Source organism: Mus caroli, chromosome 2, assembly GCF_900094665.2.
Source record: "Mus caroli chromosome 2, CAROLI_EIJ_v1.1, whole genome shotgun sequence".
Taxonomy (NCBI): Eukaryota; Metazoa; Chordata; class Mammalia; order Rodentia; family Muridae; genus Mus; species Mus caroli.
In genome coordinates, this window is record NC_034571.1 from 40,978,837 (window position 1) to 40,999,838 (window position 21,002).

The following is a 21,002-nucleotide window of genomic DNA, read 5'->3' on the forward strand; positions in this document are numbered from 1 at the left end:
TGATGACATAGGTTTTGTTTTAGTTTTTTTTTTTTAATTTTTTGGTTTTTTTTTTTTTTTTTTTTTTTTTTATTTTTGTGATAAAGGAACTTGAGGGAGAGGAAGTTTATTTGAACTTACTCCTAAAAGGAAAAGGTCATATGGTAGGAAAGTCCTTGTGACAAGAGCCTGGGGCAGCTGTCACCTTGGATTCCTATGCTTGGCTCACTTTATCCTCATTCTATAGTTCAGGATCTCAACTTGGGGAATGGTGCCGCCCACAGTGAATGTATCATCCCACCTCAATGAACTCAATCAAAATAATCCCCTACAAGTCTGCATAGAGGCCCATGTATTTTTGATTCTAGATCTTATTCAATTGACAACTGAAATTAATTATAGCATGTATTTTCTGCCTAAGAGAACAGAGATCTAGTACTACAATAGCTTGAGCCTTTGTATCAGCATAAATTTCCTGTATTGGAATATTAACATCACTGATGCCTTAAAGATGCCAGAATTACCTACCTACAAATCTTTAGACCCAAAGTTGTGCCTGACTAAAACAAAACAAAACAAAACAAAACAAAACAAAACAAAACAAAACAAAACAAAACAAAACTGCAGAGACAAAAATGGAGCAGAGACTGAAGCAATGGCTGCCCGACTTGGGATCTATCCCATTGGCAGGCACCAATCCCTAACACTATTATTGATGCTATGTTGTGCTTGCAGACAGGATCCTTGCATGGCTGTCCTTTGAGAGGCTCTACCAGCTGCTGACTGTGACAGATGCAGATACTCACAGCCAAGAATTAGATGCAGGTCAAGGACCCCTAAGAAAGAGGTAGGGGATGGATTGAAGGAACTGAAGGGGATAGCAACCCCAAAGGAAGACCAATAGTGTCCACTAACTGGAACACCTGGGAGCTCCCAGCTGCTGAGCCGACAATCAAAGAGCATCTGAGGCCCCGGGCCTGCTTTTTGCAAAGGGGTGCCTAGTTTGGCCTCAGTGTGAGAGGATTCATCTAATCCTGTAGACAGGTAATGCCCCAGGTTCCGGGGATACACAGGGGTGGGGTGGTGGAGTACTCTGTGAGAGGTGAAGAAGAGGGGATATGGGGGAAGAACTCTGTGAGGGGGGACTGAGAGGGCACAACATTTGAGATGTAAATAAATAAAATAGTTAGTTAAAACATAGATGCCAGAATTGATTCAAGTTTGGGATAGAGGTTTTGGTTCTTCAGTGGAGAACTGAGCACACCAGTCCATACCTCAGTGGTTAGGTTTTCTCACTGTGTTTACTATGTGTATATATGTTGTCTGTGCTTGTCTATACATGCTTCAGCTTTAAAGTTAATATTTTATATCCACTGAGAGCTGCTCTTCATGATGCATTTTTCTTAAAGAAGGTGTCAATTTCTTATAGTGCTCAGTAGTACATTATCTAATGACTGGTATAGAGCATTTATTTATTATTTATTAATCTATCACTTGGATCAGACGTCCCCATTGGTATTATGAGATGGAGATAGCAGAGTTTTGTTTTATTTGAGGTTCAGCAGCTGGTGAAGATTTTCAATGGCTTTTTTCTCCTTGTTTCTTTTCTGTGACCTTGTTTTAGGACAGGGAAAGAGCCTCGTTTACTTTTAATAATATACATTTACTACATGAAATTTAACCTAGTTGCTGTGTTTACTATTTTAAACTTTTTCCCCCCGATCTTTAGGCACATTAATTCCCACTGTGAAGTCTCTGAAATAACATTTATTTTTCAGTGGTGAGGACTGAGCCCAAGGTCCTCATGCCTGCTAGGTGAGTGCTAGCCACTTGAATACTCAGTGACATGTCCATCTCTGAAATGACATCTTAAAAGTATGGTTTTTGGTGTGGTTTTGAAAGTTCAAATAAATAAAATTTTAGAGAAAAGAGAGAGAGAGAGAGAGAGAGAGAGAGAGAGACAGACTCTAATGCTTATTTTACCATAGAACACACACACAGGCTCTCCATTTGCCCTTCTCGAATTTAAATAATATAATGAGTACTCAGAGACACCAACAATATATTTTTGTCGGGTTTTATTGCACACAGATGACAATTATCAGATTACTTTGGAATGGCCATTTAGGGCCTTCTGACATGTCTCTTTAAATTTTCTGTAAGTGGCTCCAGTTATATTTGCTTTCCTTGATTTTTACAGGATCCTAGGGGAACAGCCCATTCTCTCTCATGACAAAGAAGGAGCCCAGGAAGGGGGCAATGCTCCCCTCACAGGTGATGGAGTTGTATAAAGAATGCAGCAGATAATGGCTGGCTTGTCCTCTGAACAGATGGTGATGGTCTTGTTGCTAGGATAAGGCCTCAAGAATTTAGTTTTTAATTCCACATTATTTGCCTCAGTGCCATGAATATCCCTTGGTTTCCTGAGGCAAAAATACAAAATACAAAAAAAAAAAAAAAAAAAAAAAAAAAAAANAAAAAAAAAAAAAACACACACAAGGAGGGACACAGAAAGTGAGGGGTGAGAGAGAGCCCCCAAATGTGACAAGGCGACAGAGTAGAGTCCTGCAAGAGAGGCTTTAGGGAAAATGCAGGCTCAGCTGTCTGCAATCACCTGGGTTTAAAAGGCAGGAAGGAAGTAAGACTGGTTGGCAAGAGACCTGGGCCTTTGATGCCTTCCATCCCACAGAGGAAAATGCCCATTCTTCCCGTTAGAAGTCTGTTGGCTTTCCTAATTAAGGAAAACATGTTTCTGAAGGAGTTAACTCTCATGGCATGGCATTTGTAAAAACAACTATGGATACACAGAAGAATGTTTGCCCAGGATTTGGGCCCGAGGTAATTGTATGAAACGTTTGACAGAAATAGTTTAAAATAGTTAACTTATTTTGAAGCGAGTGATTTTTTTCCTCCCCTCTAGTCAATTAAATACATAATTTCAATTCTTGAGGATGAAAACTAGAGGTTTTTTTGTTTGTTGTTTGTTTTTTGGTTTTGTTTTTGGTTGTTTTTTTGTTTTTGTTTTTTAATAAGCAAATGCTTAGAAAGTGTTAAGCATATCTCAGGAGCATAAAAATATACTTGATTAACAACTTTATTCTGTTATTATTAATTATCTCCAGAAAACATCCACTCAGGAGATTTTCAGTAAAATGTTGTTATTCTTAGTTTCTTTTGTTGAACAGCAGAGGCATATTTGTGACAACAGTAGGGTAAAGGCTTTGGAGAGCCTACGAGCTCATGGAGAGAGCTTGTGGCTCTGTCAGGATAGGATTGTCACCAGTCTGGTCTCTTCAATGAAGCCATCAGCTGCACTGATATTAATCGCTTGCTTCGGAATTACCTGTATGTAACTTTAGTAATCAGTAACTAGTCATGTGATTTCTTTTTATGAATCGTGGGACTGAGGGCATTTCATCAAGTCTTAGAGTTAAGCTGCACTTCAGAATAAATTGCTGGCGAGTGCTTTCTGTGCCCTGTAGTTTGCTTCAGAAAAGAGCCAGGGGCCTGGCAGTATAGAGAAAAGTCTCTGCTAGCCAGCACTGTCATCAGTAATGCCGAGGTCAGAGCTGTCACCAAGGCCCAGATTTTATGGGTTAGCAGTCTAAATCACAGACTGCAACTGTGTCTGGAAAGCTGTCAATCACACACAGGTTTTATATTCCTTGCTTTGGAGGAAAATGATGACATAGGTTTTGTTTTAGTTTTTTTTTTTTTCTTTTCCTTTTATTCCTCTCCAACCTTTGCATTTATGACCCTCTCAATTCTTCTCTTGACAAACCAAACTATGGTTCTTTCTTTTGAAAGACCCAAGGTTGTATTTTTTAAAATGGCTACCATCATCAAAATTACCTGGTTGGTAGTACACGCCCTCTGGGCTCTTAAGTAAACGATTAGCATAGTCTGATTGATTTAATTTAAGGCAAGGTGTTAATGACTTATTAATGACTTCTTAGATACTATGTTTGCTTTCTGGTAAAGATTTTTAATGATGCGAAAAAATGACTAGTGATTAGAATTCTGAATGCTACTGGAGAAATGGCAATAAGACTGTGGGGGCCGGAGAGATATGGCAGGGATAGATACTCCATCATGATTCTCAGTTCACACTGTGTAGATGGCTGTCTTCCTGCTAAATATCTGACCAGCCATGTTTCAAAAATTTTGCCATATTCAACTGTGTGTGTCTCAGGATGTGACAGACACCATAATCTGGCTCTTTAATTCTACAAAAGCGTGCTATAAATTGTGTGTTCCAAAAAAGTAGACTTCATTTAAATAACCAATTATTTTAGAAATAAAAGTCCAATTGCTAAAGTATTCATTTTTGCCAAACTTGCTTCTAAAATTGCTTTTAGACTTATTTGTATGAAGGTAAGTTCTATTTTATCTCTAAGATAAATTTACTTAAAGTTTTACATGAAAACATTAGGTCTGAACAGAATATGGATTCTTTAACATTTTGCATTTACCAAAGAGATGTTCCAATGAATATGTCCAGGTTAAATGAATTTGATCTATTTTTCTACTTTTTATTATTGTTTTCAGTTCTAGTAGATAATGAAGCAAACAGTTGTTTGCATTTCTTCTGGTAAAATTTATACCATTAAGCAAAAAGAAGGTTCATTTCCTATCCTAAAATAAGACCACAGGAAACAAGCAAATGTCCATAGAAAAAGCACTTGAGAAATTTCTACCAAAGGCTGAAGCAAAAGTAGGATAAATCTTTATTTTCTTTTTAAAAGTATAGAAGGAATGAATAATTGAATAAATCAAGAAATAGTACACTAATACATAAATGAATAATTTTACATACAGAAAACCCCAAAGTTTTTCACATATAACAAAACACTGAATTGTCTCTTAAATTTTAAATAGTGTGAACTGAGGATGAATTATCTCACTTTCTGTTGTTTTTAGTATTTTGGGTGTAAGTCTACATCTGTACATGATTTGTTCATAGACAGAATGATTAAAAAAGAAAAAAGTCTGTCCTATTTTTGTTACCAGATCACTAGAAAGCTAAATTTCAAGGCTGTATAACCTGTTGAGTGTGGTATAAATAGGCCTCTCTTTTTAGTGTGGGGAGTGCTGGCCACTGATTTTAAATGATGAATGCAAGCTTGGACCTAACACTTTTATGATTCCAATGACCACCATGTCAGCATTGGAACCAAAGAAATTTGCGAGGTCATGGGTGGAGTTTTGGAGTCCTGGTGGGTTGGTGCCTTACTGTTACTTTTGCCTGAGATGTTTCCAATGGTTAACCTTCTTGGTGAGCAGCAAATGAGGATTGGTAATGATGTCTGCAGAAGTAGACAGTAATAAGAGCTAGAGAACAAAACAATACAATTCAATAAAAGTAACTCTTTTCTATCCATTGACCTATTTAGTTTCTTATCTTTAATGTAGCACACAGGTATATTTTCTTACATACCCCAGATGTTATATACTGTGAAGAGAAGTGACCTTGTATTATTTCACGGGCATTTACAGCCAAGTTCAGTTATTATACTATGTTGTTGGTACATAAGTCATAGAGAAGAAAAAAAAACCCAAGATTGTTTTGTTTATTACATTGCTTACAATATGTTCAAGTTGTGAGTTTATTCTATTCTATCTTTCCTCTGTGTGCTCTGTGCTCTTGACACCCTTTCAGTGCTCTCTCTCTCTCTCTCTCTCTCTCTCTCTCTCTCTCCCCACAGGCTCATGTGTAAGTATGCATACATGTGTCAGAAAACAATCTTGGGTGTCATTCCTCAGGAGGTATCATATACCTTGTTGTTTGAGATGAAGTCTCCCATTGATCAGGAGTTTGCCAATTAAGCTAGAATGTCTGGCAGAGAACCCCAGGCTTCCCCCAAATTAACCTCTTCAGTACTGGGATTGTAGGCATGTTCCAACATGCATGTCTCTTTTTTTTCCCCATGGGTTTTGGGTATTGATGTCAGATCCTTGTTCTTGTGCATCACGCATGTTACCAATTGAGCCCCCATCCCTGCTTTATTATTCTAGCATTGCATATAGATTTTACAGGGATCACTAAACAGCAGATAGTTTCATCAAATATACCAATGAGTGGTATTGTACACACAGTCCAATATATAGATGATAATATTTTATCATGGTTTATTTGATAGCAAACCATCATCATTTCATGAAATGCCTGTAAGTTTGCATTCAAAAAGTGAAGTGTACAGAACCGAATTGTGTTGTGTAGCTCTATATCTGGCTGTGAAAATCCCCTGGGTTTCTTATTTCCTTGTGATCTTCAAGGAACTTAAAACATTGTACTCTATAAAGAGTAAACTCAGCATTCAAGAATGAAATAAAGAACTGACTAAGATGGCAATTATAATAGATGCAACTATGGATGACACAGTTGCAGCCTATGTTTCAATGGTTAAAAAAAAATCAAGGGAGTAAATTTAAGAGAATTGTTTGGGGGAGATTTTGAGATTAAAATAAAAGCTACAAGTCAGATTAAGAACATTAGTATTCTACCTTGCAATGAAATTCTGCTTTGCTAAAGATGAAGGGATAGGATGGCAGAAGTAAGAGAAAAAAACATAGAGTCTACAAGTTGCTGGCTTAGATAGGACTTGAAAGTAATTTGAAGGGTAATTTGCACCGAATCAAAACTTTTGAACTGTGAACATGTAGGCTGTGTACTGTAGACTTAAAACACTGCCTGACATTGTGAAAAGCAAGATATTCTCAGAGTGCTTAGTCAACCTGGCAGTTGGACAGGAACACTGGTAATCCTGCTTCACTCCACAGTCAATGTAGCAATACCAATATCACACCCAATCTACTTACTCCCTACAATCTGACGGTAACAGGGATTGAGTCTTTATTTGTATTGTTTTTTTATCCCTTAGTGCAAAAAGGAGAGCTAATGGCAACTCATGGAAAAAAAGCATTATATTCTATGAATATGCTGTTCTGTGTAGAGACTAAAGGTGGATTGAAGTAAGAAAAAAAAGTCAGCACAAAGCAATTTGTCAAATATGATCTTAAGTATTTTTAATGTTGTTTTTCTTTTTTAAGAGCAATTTTTAGAAGAATTACTAAAAACAACAACAACAACAACAAAAACAGTATCATGATCTGAATTAAATTTAAGAAGACAGATTTGGAAGAAGAAATAACCTGCTTAAGCACACAAACAATAAGACACACTTATCTTCCTCTTTGTTTCATTGCCTTTCAGGAGCTGGCCTCTCACGTGTTCTCCTCATCTCACTTGGGTTGACATTAAGCATGAGACCAAAGCTTTTCTTGTCAGTTGTATTATTACTGTACCTGAACTATGAAAAACGTACTTGCAGTTATTAAATTGTGTTGACTTTGGCCTGTGCTTTATTGAATTGTCTCTATGAGTTTGCAGTACTTTTTGTTGACCAGTATGGTTCTAGAGGTAGCTCAAAGACATTCCTCATTAGAAAGTTAGTGAAGCCTTTAGCCAGTAATTGTCTCTGTAGTTCAGATACAAACATTACTCCATCTGTTCAAAGTAAACCACCATCCAAGTCTAGCCTGCCTTGGCATTGCAGGATACAAAGGATCTGGTCAGCAGTTAGGACATCCCTGTGGCATTTGCTTTGACCTACATTTCTGATGTTCTCCAAGTCCATATAATTCAATATAGGTCAGCATTGCATGGGGAGAAATCAGAATGCTCAGCTGTCCATCCACCTTGAGATCACATTTATATATGTACACATATATTCATATCCAATTGGATATATATCGAATACATATATATATATAAATAGTCATCTATCTATCTATCTGGATATATATATATATATATATATATATATTTCTTCCATATATAGACCATATCTAAATTTCTGCTGGTTGGCAACCTCTAATATACTACTTAGAGGTTCCCTCTCCTCTTTTGTATATTTGTTGGATTGGGCTACCATAACAAAAATACCATACACAGGACAACTTAAACAATAGAAGTTTATTTTCTCCTAGTTCTGGATGCCAGAAATCTGACCTCATAAGTCAGCAGGTTTGGTTTCTTCTGTTGCCACTTGTCTTGGCTTACAGCTGGTCCTTTCCTGCTATGTATTTACCTGCTTGCCCACTGGCCTAATAGGTCTCTTCTGCCTTCTCTTTTTTATATTGATTAGAGCTCACCTCTACAATTTCAGTTTGCTTACTCTTTTAAGGGCTTATCACCAGACACAGTCTCATTAAGGAGTACTGGGGCTAAGGACTTCAGGAATTTTAGAAAGCCACAATTTAATTCTAATACAATAGCAACTACATTGTCTCTAGGAGTAGAACTTCAGCCCCTATGTGAAAAAAATGAGAGAGAGAGAGAGAGAGAGAGAGAGAGAGAGAGAGAGAGAGAGAGAGAGAGACTAGTTCTCCTCAAATGTTGTCTCTCACTGATATGTGACCTGGAGACATTTCACGAGGCAGTTAATGCCGGTGTCTTCCTCTGAACATTTCCAAGTGTTTTCTCTGAAAAACTTTTCAGCTTTATAACATTGTGTGTCTACAAATGATTACAAAGCTTTCCATGCTGTGATTATGATGATTCATAGAATTTCTTAACTTTAAGACTAAGTTATAGTCTATATTGGTTGCTGTTTGAAGGATATATTGTACCTCACTTCTAAAACTGCCCGTGTATGAAAATTATGAAAATTGCACTACAGGTTTGCACATTGATCTATAAGTAGGGAGAAAACTTTGTTTTGATTTAAGTGTTTTTTTTTTTTGTATTACCAAATTAACACAGTAATTAGTATCCTGAGTATGTTGTTTCCATATAAAATCTTGGAATATGAGGCACAGGCTTATACTGGTTGATCCGCTGAAATAAAGAAGACAAAAATTGGGAATGGAAAAATCCCTGGAGATCAATATCATATTGTGATATGTATTTGGTAAAATTGTATATAACAACCTGGAAGGCAGATGCACCAAGCCTGCCAATTTAGAAAAAGCCTTTAGAGAGAGCCAGAATATTTGTGTTTCTTTTCATTGCATTTAGCAAGATGGCAAGAAGAAGTAACCACAGGAAAGGCTAGGCTGATTTCTAGCATCGCTACTGAGGGTGCAAAGTCTAGTGCTTCTGTACTCTAAATCCTCAGTGAGAAGACTGAAACAAGAAAAAACAAACAAAACAACAACAACAACCAACAACCAACTCACTGTTGACTTTCCAAGTTTCAATAATACTTTTCACAATGAAATTAACTCCGTGTAATTTGACAAGACAAAATAAAAGGAGACACAAAGCTCTCTAGAATGAGTGGGTGGTATGTTCCAAAGCACTCCTCCCCGTCAGACAGCTTTCAGAAGAAATCAAAACCGAAGAAAAACTAACCAAGATCACTGTGAACGTCCTCCGGGTATAATGTAAATTAAACGTGTTTCTCTAAAAACCAACTACATTTGAATAAAGAGCAGGAAAATCTGTGATGTGTAAGCCAAGAACTGCAGCTTCCCCTTGCCCCCTCCTCCACTAAGGAGTGATGTAGGCATGAACTCTGTATCTTTCCTTTTTCTCTTCCAGAAAAAGGACAGGGAGTTTCTTCCCATCCCTTTGCACCAACTTTATTTGAGGCTGCATTCTGAACAGACGTGGCTAAGATGCATAAGACATTCATATGTGCAGCTCCCAGTGATGTCATGGAGAACCACCTGTCAAGAACTCCGGAGTTCTGGCCACACTAGCCTTGGCCATACCGAGAGTTCTTCATTGAGAATGTCAGGCAGAAGAGACCTGGGACTGGCTGCCCTGGTACCACCATTGGAAATGAGGAGAGAAGCAAGCCAGTTATCTTCAGATATGATGCAAACTGATTGATGCCACTTGTAACAGCGTGGAAAAGTTCAAGGCGAAGGTCATTCTCTAAAGGAGTAACAGTTGTGATAATGAAATCGATATGCTTATTGATGAAATAGAAATAATAAACGGGAAAGTTAGTATAGCAAATGGAAAAATAACTGCTTGCTCACTTCTTTGGATGTCTAGTTATGTAAAGAACAGTGCTTGTTGTTTTGCCATTTATATATGTAGGAGGTGCGGCAGTAAAAAAAAAAAGTCACATTCAGGAAGAAGGCTCCACAGAAGAAGCATTTCGTGTAACACTTGATGAAGAATGGAAGCCTGAGGTTATTTACTTTAAGATGCATGTGGTCCTTAAGTAACTATTAAGGAAATTACTAAAATACATAGTAGGAATTATTAAATACATCCAAATCTTATATTAAAAAATTCCTCCAGAGCTATAGCAAGAAAACAAAGGAGAGAGAAATGATCAAAACATGAATGTATATATATATAAATTGAAGTGGCAGACATAAGTCAAACTATACTATCATACAGTCAATATTAATAAAATAAATATTATGAGAAAAACGTAGAGCTGGTATAATGAGATAAAACTACTAAAATCCAACTAATTGCTACCAGAGGCTCATTTCAGATTCTAAGATACAAATTAAGAGTAAGCAGAGAGAAAAGGGGGTTGTTATGTAAATAGTAATCATAAGAAAACTGGAAAGTTTATATTAATATTATAAAAAATAGACTTTATACAGAGTCCTTTAATGATAATGCAATTTTCATATGTTAGAAACATATGAAAAATATATTATCTACGCACATCAGAATAAAGTACTAAAATAGAGGCAATTTATTTATAGAAACAATAGCAGTAAAGATAATCTAGAAGTAACAGAAAGGTCATCACCTCACTTCTGTGTTCTAGAGCATCAGTTAGAAGCTGAACATGGAGCTGGAAGAACTGAGTAGTCTCGATCCTTGTGGAAGAGCAGACATCTGGAAATGGGGCCTAAAACAGCAGAAGATGCATATTCTCAAGGTCATGTGGAACATTTCTTACAACATTAGACAAAAAAGGAAGCTTAATTTGTCCACAACGATTAAAAATACAAAGTATGTTAGATGATTAAGTGGAATTTAAAATGTCTTAAGACACTGATAAACTTAAAAACACATGAATGTCAAATAGTGAAAACAAAAATTATATCTAAAAAGCCCTTGAAGTATGTTAGGTGTCCTTATAGCACATACATGAAAACATGTTCTTCATTGGTTATTTCCCCCATTTTCCCCAAACTCATTGTTCTCTCATATCTTTCCATCCCAGTGCCCTCCCCTTATCTTAATGTCCTGTGTGTCATTACCTTTCTAAAGCTTCATCCTTCCTTGCAGTCCCCTTTTATTTTATGACTGTTTCTTTGATTTTTCTGAAATAGGTATTTATAGCTGTAAATTTCCTTTTAGAACTGCTTTCAATGAACCACACAGGTTCTGGTATTTGGCATTTTATCTGTAACTCAATTTTAGAAAATTTTTGTTTGTTTGTTTGTTTTTTGTTTTTTTTTGAGACAGGGTTTCTCTGTGTAGCCCTGGCAGTCCTAGAACTCACTCTGTAGACCAGGCTGGCCTCGAACTCAGAAATCTGCCTGCCTCTGCCTCCCAAGTGCTGGGATTAAAGGTGTACGCCACCACGCCTGGCCCAATGTTAGGAATTTTTAAGTTCTCACCTGATGTGTTTAATAAGCCACTTAAGAATTTGTTCAATGTCCTTGAATTTGTGTATCTTTTATTGCTTCCTTGCTGTTAAAATTTTCAATTGAAATTAGATAACATAGAGGATATTCTTTCAATAATTCTTGTACGTGTTAGGACTCAGTAGGTGTTCTAAAATGTGGTCTACTTCACAGAAAGTTCCATAAACTGCCAAGAAGAATATATTTCTGCTGTTTTGTGTAAAATATTTGTAAAATGCATTTGATCTAATAACTGTGATGTCATTTTCTTTTATTTTTGTGAGTGTTGGGTATTTATTGAAATCTCTCATTGTATTTAGCTCAACTATGACTTTACATCAAAGCACTCATTTTATAAAGTTAGGTACACTAATATTTAGTGAATATATGTTTAGAATAAAATATTTTCTTAATAGGTTAGAACCTTTTTTTAACTTGTAGGAAGACATCTATGAGAGTTTCAAATCTCACAAAGCAATCAAAGTGAATCATATATCCATCTATTCAGCTCTCAAAATGAATTTTAAGGCATCAGATTGATCCTTGAAAAGGCACACCAAGGTTGGACAGTATAATGAACAAATTGTGGTACCAGTATTAGGATCCACATGTAAAGCTATGGAATCCAGTTAAACTAGTCCAAACCTAAGTTTTAAAATCAAGATGGGCTTAAATGTCAGAACCTTAGATTTAACAGTGAATTTTCTGTTATGGAACCAAAAGCATGAGCAACAGAAAAGAAAACCAGCATGTAGATCTGACTTAAAACTGGCTTTCAAGGTAGTGAAAATATAACCCATAGTGGACACATAAGGGAATTGAATCTAGAAAACATACAGAAGTCTCACAGCAACATAATAAAAGGACCCAATTTTAAATAATGGTCAAATAAATGTAATAGACAATCTAGTAAAGAGATATACAAATGGATAATAAACATACAAACAACATTCTGTCTTATTAGTCTTCAGGGAAATATAAGTCAACAATTGCAAAAAGGCACTATTTCATAACCAAGTTGGGTGGCTGTATTAAAATGTCAGATTATAGCAAGAGCAAGAGAGGATGAGCATAACTCAGAATCCTCATACACTATGAGGAGGCTGTAAATTAGTACAGTCTCACCCTGGTATGAAAATATCCTGGTAATTCTTCAAATGCCTAATTACAGAAGAACCATATAATGGCATAATCTCACTTCTTGATGTATTCATCTAAAAGAAATGCAAAAAAAATTAGTTGCAGAAAAATAGTGCACATTTCTAGCAACATTATTTACAATAGCCAGAAAGTTGAGACCATTTAAATATCTATGAGCTGATGAATCAATAAGCAAAATATGGTCTACCCATGTAACATAAGATTATTATTCATTCATGTTTCAACATGAAAAAATTTCTGAAACTCTATACTAAGTAAATAATATCATTGGTAACGTATGGCTCCATTTTTGTAAAATGTAAAGAATAGGAAATATACAGACACTAAAAGTAGGGTACTATATAAAATTGGGAGGATGGAAGGAAAGATACACTATTTTATGTGAGGTAGTAAAAATGATCATAACTAGTTGTGATGATTGTTGAATAAAAACATCAAATCCACTGAATTATAAACTTGAAAGGATCAACTATGTGTTATATAAATTATATATCAATAGTGCTAATATAAAAAATACATGTGTTAACATCTCACCTAGATATACTGTTTTAGATGTATTCATGTAGATAGATCAGGATGAAGAAATGGTATCAGCATTAGCAGACAAAATAAGATATCAAAAACTTAATATGAGATGCCAAGGTCTTTAAATTGTGATCGCTGACTGGTATAACTGAGTGAAAATATATATCACAGCTTTCTAAGATTTTAATAGATGAATCTTTCCAACAGATCTATAGTTACAACCTTACAGAACTATTTTCCAATTAATTCATTAATTAACTAAAGTGAATTATTTATTCACTTTACATTCAGATCCTATCCTACCCTCTTTTCCCAGTCTCCCTTCAAACAGCCCCTCCTCCATACTTCTTTTTTTTTTCTCCTCTGAGAAGGGGAAGGCCCTGTTTTTGTGCTTATTCTTTTGCTTACTTCAAGTCCTTTTTAGGGTTTGTTCAAGATAGTGTTATACCATCCCTGGGTACCAATCCACCCTGGCACATCAAGTCACTCAAGACTAGGTACATCTTCTTGCACTGAGGCCAGACAATTCCAGCCCATGTATGATCTTTGGTTGTTGGTTCAGTCTCTGGGAGCTCTGAGGGGTCCAGGTTAGTTGATTCTGTTGGTCTTCTTGTAGAGTTCCTATCCCTTCTTGGTCCCTCAATCCTTCTCCCCAGCTCTTCCACAAGACTCCCTGAGCTACATATAATGTTTATCTGTGGATCTCTGTGTCAGTTTTGGTCAGCTTCTAGGTGGATCCTCTCAGATAACAGTTATGCTGGGCTCCTGTCTGTAAGCATAACAGGGTATCATTAATAGTGTCAGGGATTGGTTCTTGTACTACTCTACAGTTGGCCCATCAGGGTTCTGCAACTGTCTGTGAGTACTGTAGGTCTGTCTACTGTTTGGCTATTTTAATATAAGTGTCTGATAATGCTCTTTTGTTTTTTTTTATTCATATCAGTGTAGAAAAAGTAAAGACTTATCTTCTTCACAATTATGGGGCCACCAGGAACCACCTTAACTTGAATAAAGAAAATCATAACAACTTAGTAACACTAATCTCACAAAAGTAAGTGAAATGTCGCTTTTTGGGAGACTGGACTGTGTTCCATGTGTAGATAGAAGGGAGTGCGTGACTAGTATGAATGACCAGAAAGATAGAAGATGGAATCAGTACCTAGATAAAAACAGAAACTTCATGGTCTTGCTTAGGTCATGCAGCTTCATTTTCCTGTCTGTCTTATATTTAATTGTTGCAACATGATAGGTTCTAACTAGAAGAACTTTGGTTGTCATATCCTGCCCCATTAAGACTTATTGCACATATTTTCCATTCTTTTCTCCCCTGTCTGCTGGCTTGTAGGGACTCATCTCTAGGGTGATCATAGAAGCATCCCACTACAGTAACTACACTCTGTCATGCAGGTCCTTAAAGTACATGGCTTGGAACATGGCTCCATCCACCTGGCTTACCATTGGGGCATTATTTATATTGCAAGAATTTGCATCATTAATTTGCTTCAAAAATGACCTCCACTGACTTATACGTAATTCTCAACATTTAATTTCCCCTGAACCCACTGAGTGCGATACATGTTTATCTCTGAGTAAATGTTTTCCCTTTCCAGTTTATACATACTCTATAGATAAAGAATTTAGTTCTTTGATTGTTTAAGGTATAGAAAGAATTCCATCTTGTGTTTTGTGTCTTCTTGCATTACTGGTGGCTTCTTTTCTGGAACTCTTAGTTAAATTTATGGTATATATGTAATTTATATTGTGTTAATCTGAGAAACATAAACATATTGCTCTCTAGGAAGTTTAAGCACAGTTGGGGGTGCAGGCAAGATAAGTACATATTATGTCCATTGCATTTTCTTTCCTCATGAGATATATTTAACAACTTTTTTGTGTGAAGGAGAAGAAATATATTTAGATCTGCAGCAGTCAGTCTGGATTTGTAGACCCTTTAATAGATTTGGATTACCATTCAATAAATTTGATGGATAACTGCAGAACCAACTAATAATAATATTCTATACATGACCTATATATAACTTTAATTTGGCCCTCATTTCATATTGGTAGTATATTGTAGCATTATCCCCAATATTTCAACTTGCAACGCTAGAGAAAAATTCTGGAAAGTATTTACCAAAAAAAAAAGAGTGTTACTCATTTAAATAATTTATTTTTCAATCAGGAACATCAGTGTGATGATTAATACCCTGCATTCATTTTTTTCTTTTTAAGAAACCTGGAACAAAGAGGCTTGTACAGTGTATAGATATAATTCATTTAGGTGTTGAAGTCTGAGCCTACATTTGTGAGAGGAAAATTCAAAGGCGCCATAATTAATATGTCAGTCTAGGAGGAGCAGTGGATGCGGGGGTGGGAGTTAATGCAACTACCTGATGTTCAGGGGAGGAAGGGGGAAATTAGTCAGTGCGCAAGAAAAGGCCCAGCTTTCCTGTCTTCTTTCTTTGAGTTCATGCCAAGACAAACAGGTATATCCGTGAGTATCTCCATCTGGAGGTGTGGAAAGTGTAGGTTAAGTGTAATGGGCAGCAGTACATTTTGAGAGGAAGTCTGAAAGGTGTATTAGCTAGAAAGGCCAAAGTTGTTTTTCTCTGCTATGCTGCTATTTTTTTTTATATGAAATGAAACATTGCCTCTGAGCACTCCCATCTTTTACTTTCTCTCTTGATTAAAGAGAATTGACAGATGTCTCCTTTACACTTCCCCTATTAATACAACATGTTATTCTGAAGATAGAAATGCCATACAAACTTGTATGCATCTAGGAGAAAGAAGACAGGCACCAGTTTTTCCAGAGATGCACTGGATCCCACTATCACTATCATAAGATTTGGATATTTTACTCTAGGGATAAATGTTCTCTGGAGTTTTTCTCAGACTGCTTTTCAAGTCCTTCCAATAATATTTGGTTAGTTCTGTTCTTTGGAATGTACATTGGACCAGTAAGGACTTCCATTCTATCACTGTGACAAAACTTGTTGAAACAACCCCAGTAAGAAATACCACTTTTTTTCCTTAAGTTATAATTCTGGATGATTCAAGAGTCATCATAAGGATGGGAGGTATGATTTTTTTCTATAGGCTCTTTTGCCCAGAGTTTTCATCGTAAGGATGGAGGTATGATTTTTTTCTATAGGCTCTTTTGCCCAGAGTTTTCATCGTAAGGATGGAGGTATGATTTTTTCTATAGGCTCTTTTGCCCAGAGTTTTCATCATAAGGATGGAGGTATGATTTTTTCTATAGGCTCTTTTGCCCAGAGTTTTCATCATAAGGATGGAGGTATGATTTTTTTCTATAGGCTCTTTTGCCCAGAGTTTTCCTCCTTGCTCAAATTTATTACCGAATCATACGAGAGGGGAAATTAAAGTTTTCCCGGGGATACTCTCTGTATACTTTGTAGGAAATGAGAAACTTTAGTTTAATTATAGAAATTAAATGTCCTTTTAACCTATTAGTTTAGAACTTTGAAGTGAAAAGGAATGGGTCTATGAAGGAGAAAGGATACCAGTCATAATGGTCAAATATTGGTAAGAGCTGTTTCTGGTTGAGATAACTTTTTTTTCTATTTTCTTTTTGAGATGCTGATCTCAGGGCCCACCACAGGTTAGGCAACTCTTCTACTCAGCCATAAATCCATCATGTTCTTCATTTTAAAAGAAGTTCTTGGATACCTGGGAGATCTAGGGAAAGTAGTGAAAGAGTATGTCATGCCTCGAAGGGCTTCTGTTTAAAGGGTGGTTGTTTAATCTGAAAAGGAAATGCTTTCCGTGAGTCATTAAGCATCGCTGTAGCACATTGTTTCAGACAAATGAAATGAATCCACACAATAAGAAGATGTAGAAAAAGGATCTAGAATAATGTAAAATGAGAAATACTCTAGATGTAGTAGATATTTGGAGTGGAAGGCAGAGATTAGTTGAATATAAAGGAGAAAAACAAAACCCGGTGAAATAATTGTCAGCATTATGCATTGAGTTCTACATGTTTGAAGTGGCTGTAGTACATTTTAGTGGTTCAATTACTAATAGGTTAGAAAACAGTTTCAGAAAGAGTAACTCGTATTTGAAGGTATGAGGTATAGGGAGAAATGCATGCTTTGAGATATGAAGCCTCTGTGTTGACCAGCTGGACTCAGACCCAGAGGAACTTGGGCTACTTCTGGCTCCTCCTTTACTGGCTAGATGTCCTTGATGATCAATAACCTTAGCCTTAAATGTCTCTTCAACAAATTACAAATGGTCATAGAGTTTACCTGGTAGGATTGTTGTGATTATTAAAGATAATCAATAAATGATGAGAGTTTAAATTATTGTGATCATGATATGACTTTCAACCTGGAGAATAGTGGTTGTGTTCTACAAGTGACAGAGAAGGTTCTTAAACCCATAAAAGAACATTTTAGTATTAGAGACTACTTTAATTTCCTTCACTCGTTTGAAATATTGCAAAAGTGGTTATTAATACCTTACTGAAGTAATTTTGCAATGTAAATATGGCATGCCTGTTAATATTTTGTTCTATTCTGTGTGAAGTAACATGACTCAAACCTTCTTTAGGAAAAGGATGTTCAAAATGAAATGTGAGGAGGATCAAAGAAGAGTCAGAACAAAATCAAATCATGTTTCAACTCTATTATGTATGTGGTATGGGTGTATACATTGGCACTTATTGTACCTCCTAAGTTTTTTCTCTATGGGTGTAAGAACATGTATGGCAATGTCAATGACATTGACTGTGACAATGGAATGTCAGGACTTAATTATGTCAGTAATCTGCAGCTCAACCTTAACAACTAAATGAGTGTTTGAGGAACAAATGAAAAACAGCATTTTTGTTGTTGTTATTATTGGTATTGTGAAGGTTTTGATTCTATCTGGTCAAAATGAGAACACGTAGCTAGAGAATTCAGACAAAAAAAAATATCCAGAAGTTCACATTAATAGCCTTGAGTATTTAATTGATTTGGTGTCATTAAGCTTGCAAAAGCAGGTTTGACTTTACAGGAATTTGCAATGTATAATGTAGATGCTGCATTGTCTTTGAGCTGTTAGAAAATTCTACTTTGCCTTTTCATAAGTTTTAGCGGTACTACAAAGCTGTTAGTCATAACAAGGCACGTTATAGTTCAATGTAATTTTCCTTCTTTTTCTTTTCTTTAAAAAAACAGTTTTAAATGTAATAAAGCCTTTCCTACTGTAAATTCTAACGTTTTTTTCCTAAGGGAAGATTAATTTGTAAATATGCTAATGGATTAGTATAATATTATACTTTCCCAAGAAAAAATTATATTACTTCATGTGAATGAACACATCTATCTTCTTCAGTTTATAAACCAAAGGTTAAAAACAGCCCAAACGTTTGCCTACTATGTGTCTTGTAACGAAAATGACTGCAGGCGCAGCCACAAACTTGGCATTTTACCGCCAATTTATTGGATGAAATTTTTCAACCTTTTTATTGAGTTTTTCTCATTTAGCTGTACTTGAATTCTAGCTAATAAAATGCAATTCCTCTTACAACTAGGTGAATGAGGAAACACTATGCTCAAAATAGAAGGGCTTTCTAAGCAGGAAGTAGGTCTGAAAGAACAAATGCTTGGTTCAAAAGTGTTATTGGTGGTGAGGGTGCTGGGATGTAGATGTCCCCACAGGCAGATCTCATTAAAACAGCAGCATGAGTTCTTAGGTTAGACAATGTGCTCAGGGTCACCTCGGCTCAGGCAGGTAGACTTTAAGATCAGCCTGATATTTTGCACGAGAAACTTAATCCTGCTTCTTCTTAGGTGTTTGTGTATTACTTATTCTCACCAGCTAGTTCATTCCATTGCATAAATTACATTTTGAAGTTAGGTGGAGATACCCAGTGTGCTCTGCCAGTATCCTGAGATGCCCTCCAGAATGAGCATGTCTGTGCTCCCTAGGGGATGACCTGCACCTTAAGGTGAGATTTACATTACATGGTCATTTTTTTTTCTGAGGGACTTGATGAAACCTTAAAGAGAAATAAGCAAGAAAGGAGAACCCTATGATGAGAATTAACACTGTAGTCTAACTAAACATGAATTTCTTCCTTATTGTGGTGTGTTCCCCCTCCCCCATTAATTAGATACACTGTATTCGCAAAATATTTTTTAACTAGTTAACTTAAAAAAAAAGTCCTCACTCGAGGGAAAAGTTTTATAGATTGTCAAGTATAATTATGGTGGTTGTCTCATTTTCAAATATTTTCCAAAAAAGAGTATTAGTAGAGCCCTCTGCATTAAGAGGAGAAACAGGATCTGCTCAGTGCACGATTTACTTGGGACACAAATTAGCAAAGAGACAGAATTCTTGGGGTCTAGGTTTCATGATGTGGGGCCTATGGCCTGCTGCATTGCCTGCCACGGATGCGGTAAGTTTGCCAGCTTGTTTTCATTGTTTGTGATAGAAATTCATTTTAAACTGTTTTAAGCTGGATGGTGGGCGAGAAGTTAAAACAAATGGGCTTAGATAATTTCAAGTCCAGAAATATAGCTAGAACAAACATAGCTCCATCACGGTGCTCACAGCATGCCAGCAGGTGCTGACGGCGTGCATCTCTTCCTACTGTTTTCCTACATTTGGCTTTTCTGTTGGTATTTGGTGATCAGTAGCTGCCACCAACCAGCAAGTCTGGGCATATATCGGCCTTCTATTTTCTCATAGTCCCAGCAACCTCTAGGGCTGTCACCGTATGTGCTAGATAGATCGTGGACTTACAATAGAACTTGAGTAGAAGCAACAGCTCTGCCCATTCCACAGAGATGGAGCATGAGAACGGAAGTTCCTTACGGGAAAAGATTTTGTGATAGGAGGAGGATTGTATGATATTCAGATGAAGGAATCCAGTCTACCACTGTTAAGAATGGAAATATTATGACATAATAAAGAGCTAAGAAAGGAACCTAAGGGGCAAAGCCACCCAAAGGGGCATTTTGTTACGCATAAAGAAAATTTGAGATATTCTTTGTTGAAGCCATGCCTTTCTATCATAATTTTCAACATGTCCCTATGTGGGTCTCCATAGCAGGAAAATCAAAATGGGAGGATCCTTGCTTCTGAGTAATTTTATACTACTAGGTTTTGTTTTTTTGTTTTTGTTTGCTTGTTTGTTTTTTTAGTTAGAATCAAGTCTTTCCCAGTGCAGGCACTACCTTATTCACTTTTTCTAAGAATGTTACATAGAGCTGGACTCAAAGCAAATTCTAAGTTCATAGTGATGGATTTACTTCAGCTGCCTGAAATGCTTATCGCACTGAAGGGTTTGGAGGGAGTTTTCTCAGCTCCAATCCCGAGAGCTGCACTTGTTTCTCATCTTCCCATATCACTCAAGGAGTCTGAATATGTCCTTTCAACGTGCCTCCAGGTTTCTGTGCTTTCTCTCACACCACCAACGCTGTCTGGCAGAAACTGGAACCACGCGGCTGTCTTTCTTCCATATCGAAGGGCTGTGCTGTGCAAAGCACTGCTTCACGCTGCTTTTCTGATCTGCTTTGCATAACTGCCTGGAAAAGAGTACTTCTGTGGATAATCCAAAAGAGAGAGATGCACTGAACACTATTTTACTCGGGCATATTCCATGGGTTAAATGCATTAAAATTCTATTACAGTGAAATTCTATATAAGGGGCACATTTTTCAAGTCCTGACAATGGACATCTAGCTTAAGAGCATATTTGATACACTCTAATTAGAAAGCAACTGAATAGTTAGGATACTTGCTTTAAAATGTAGGATTTTAGTGGT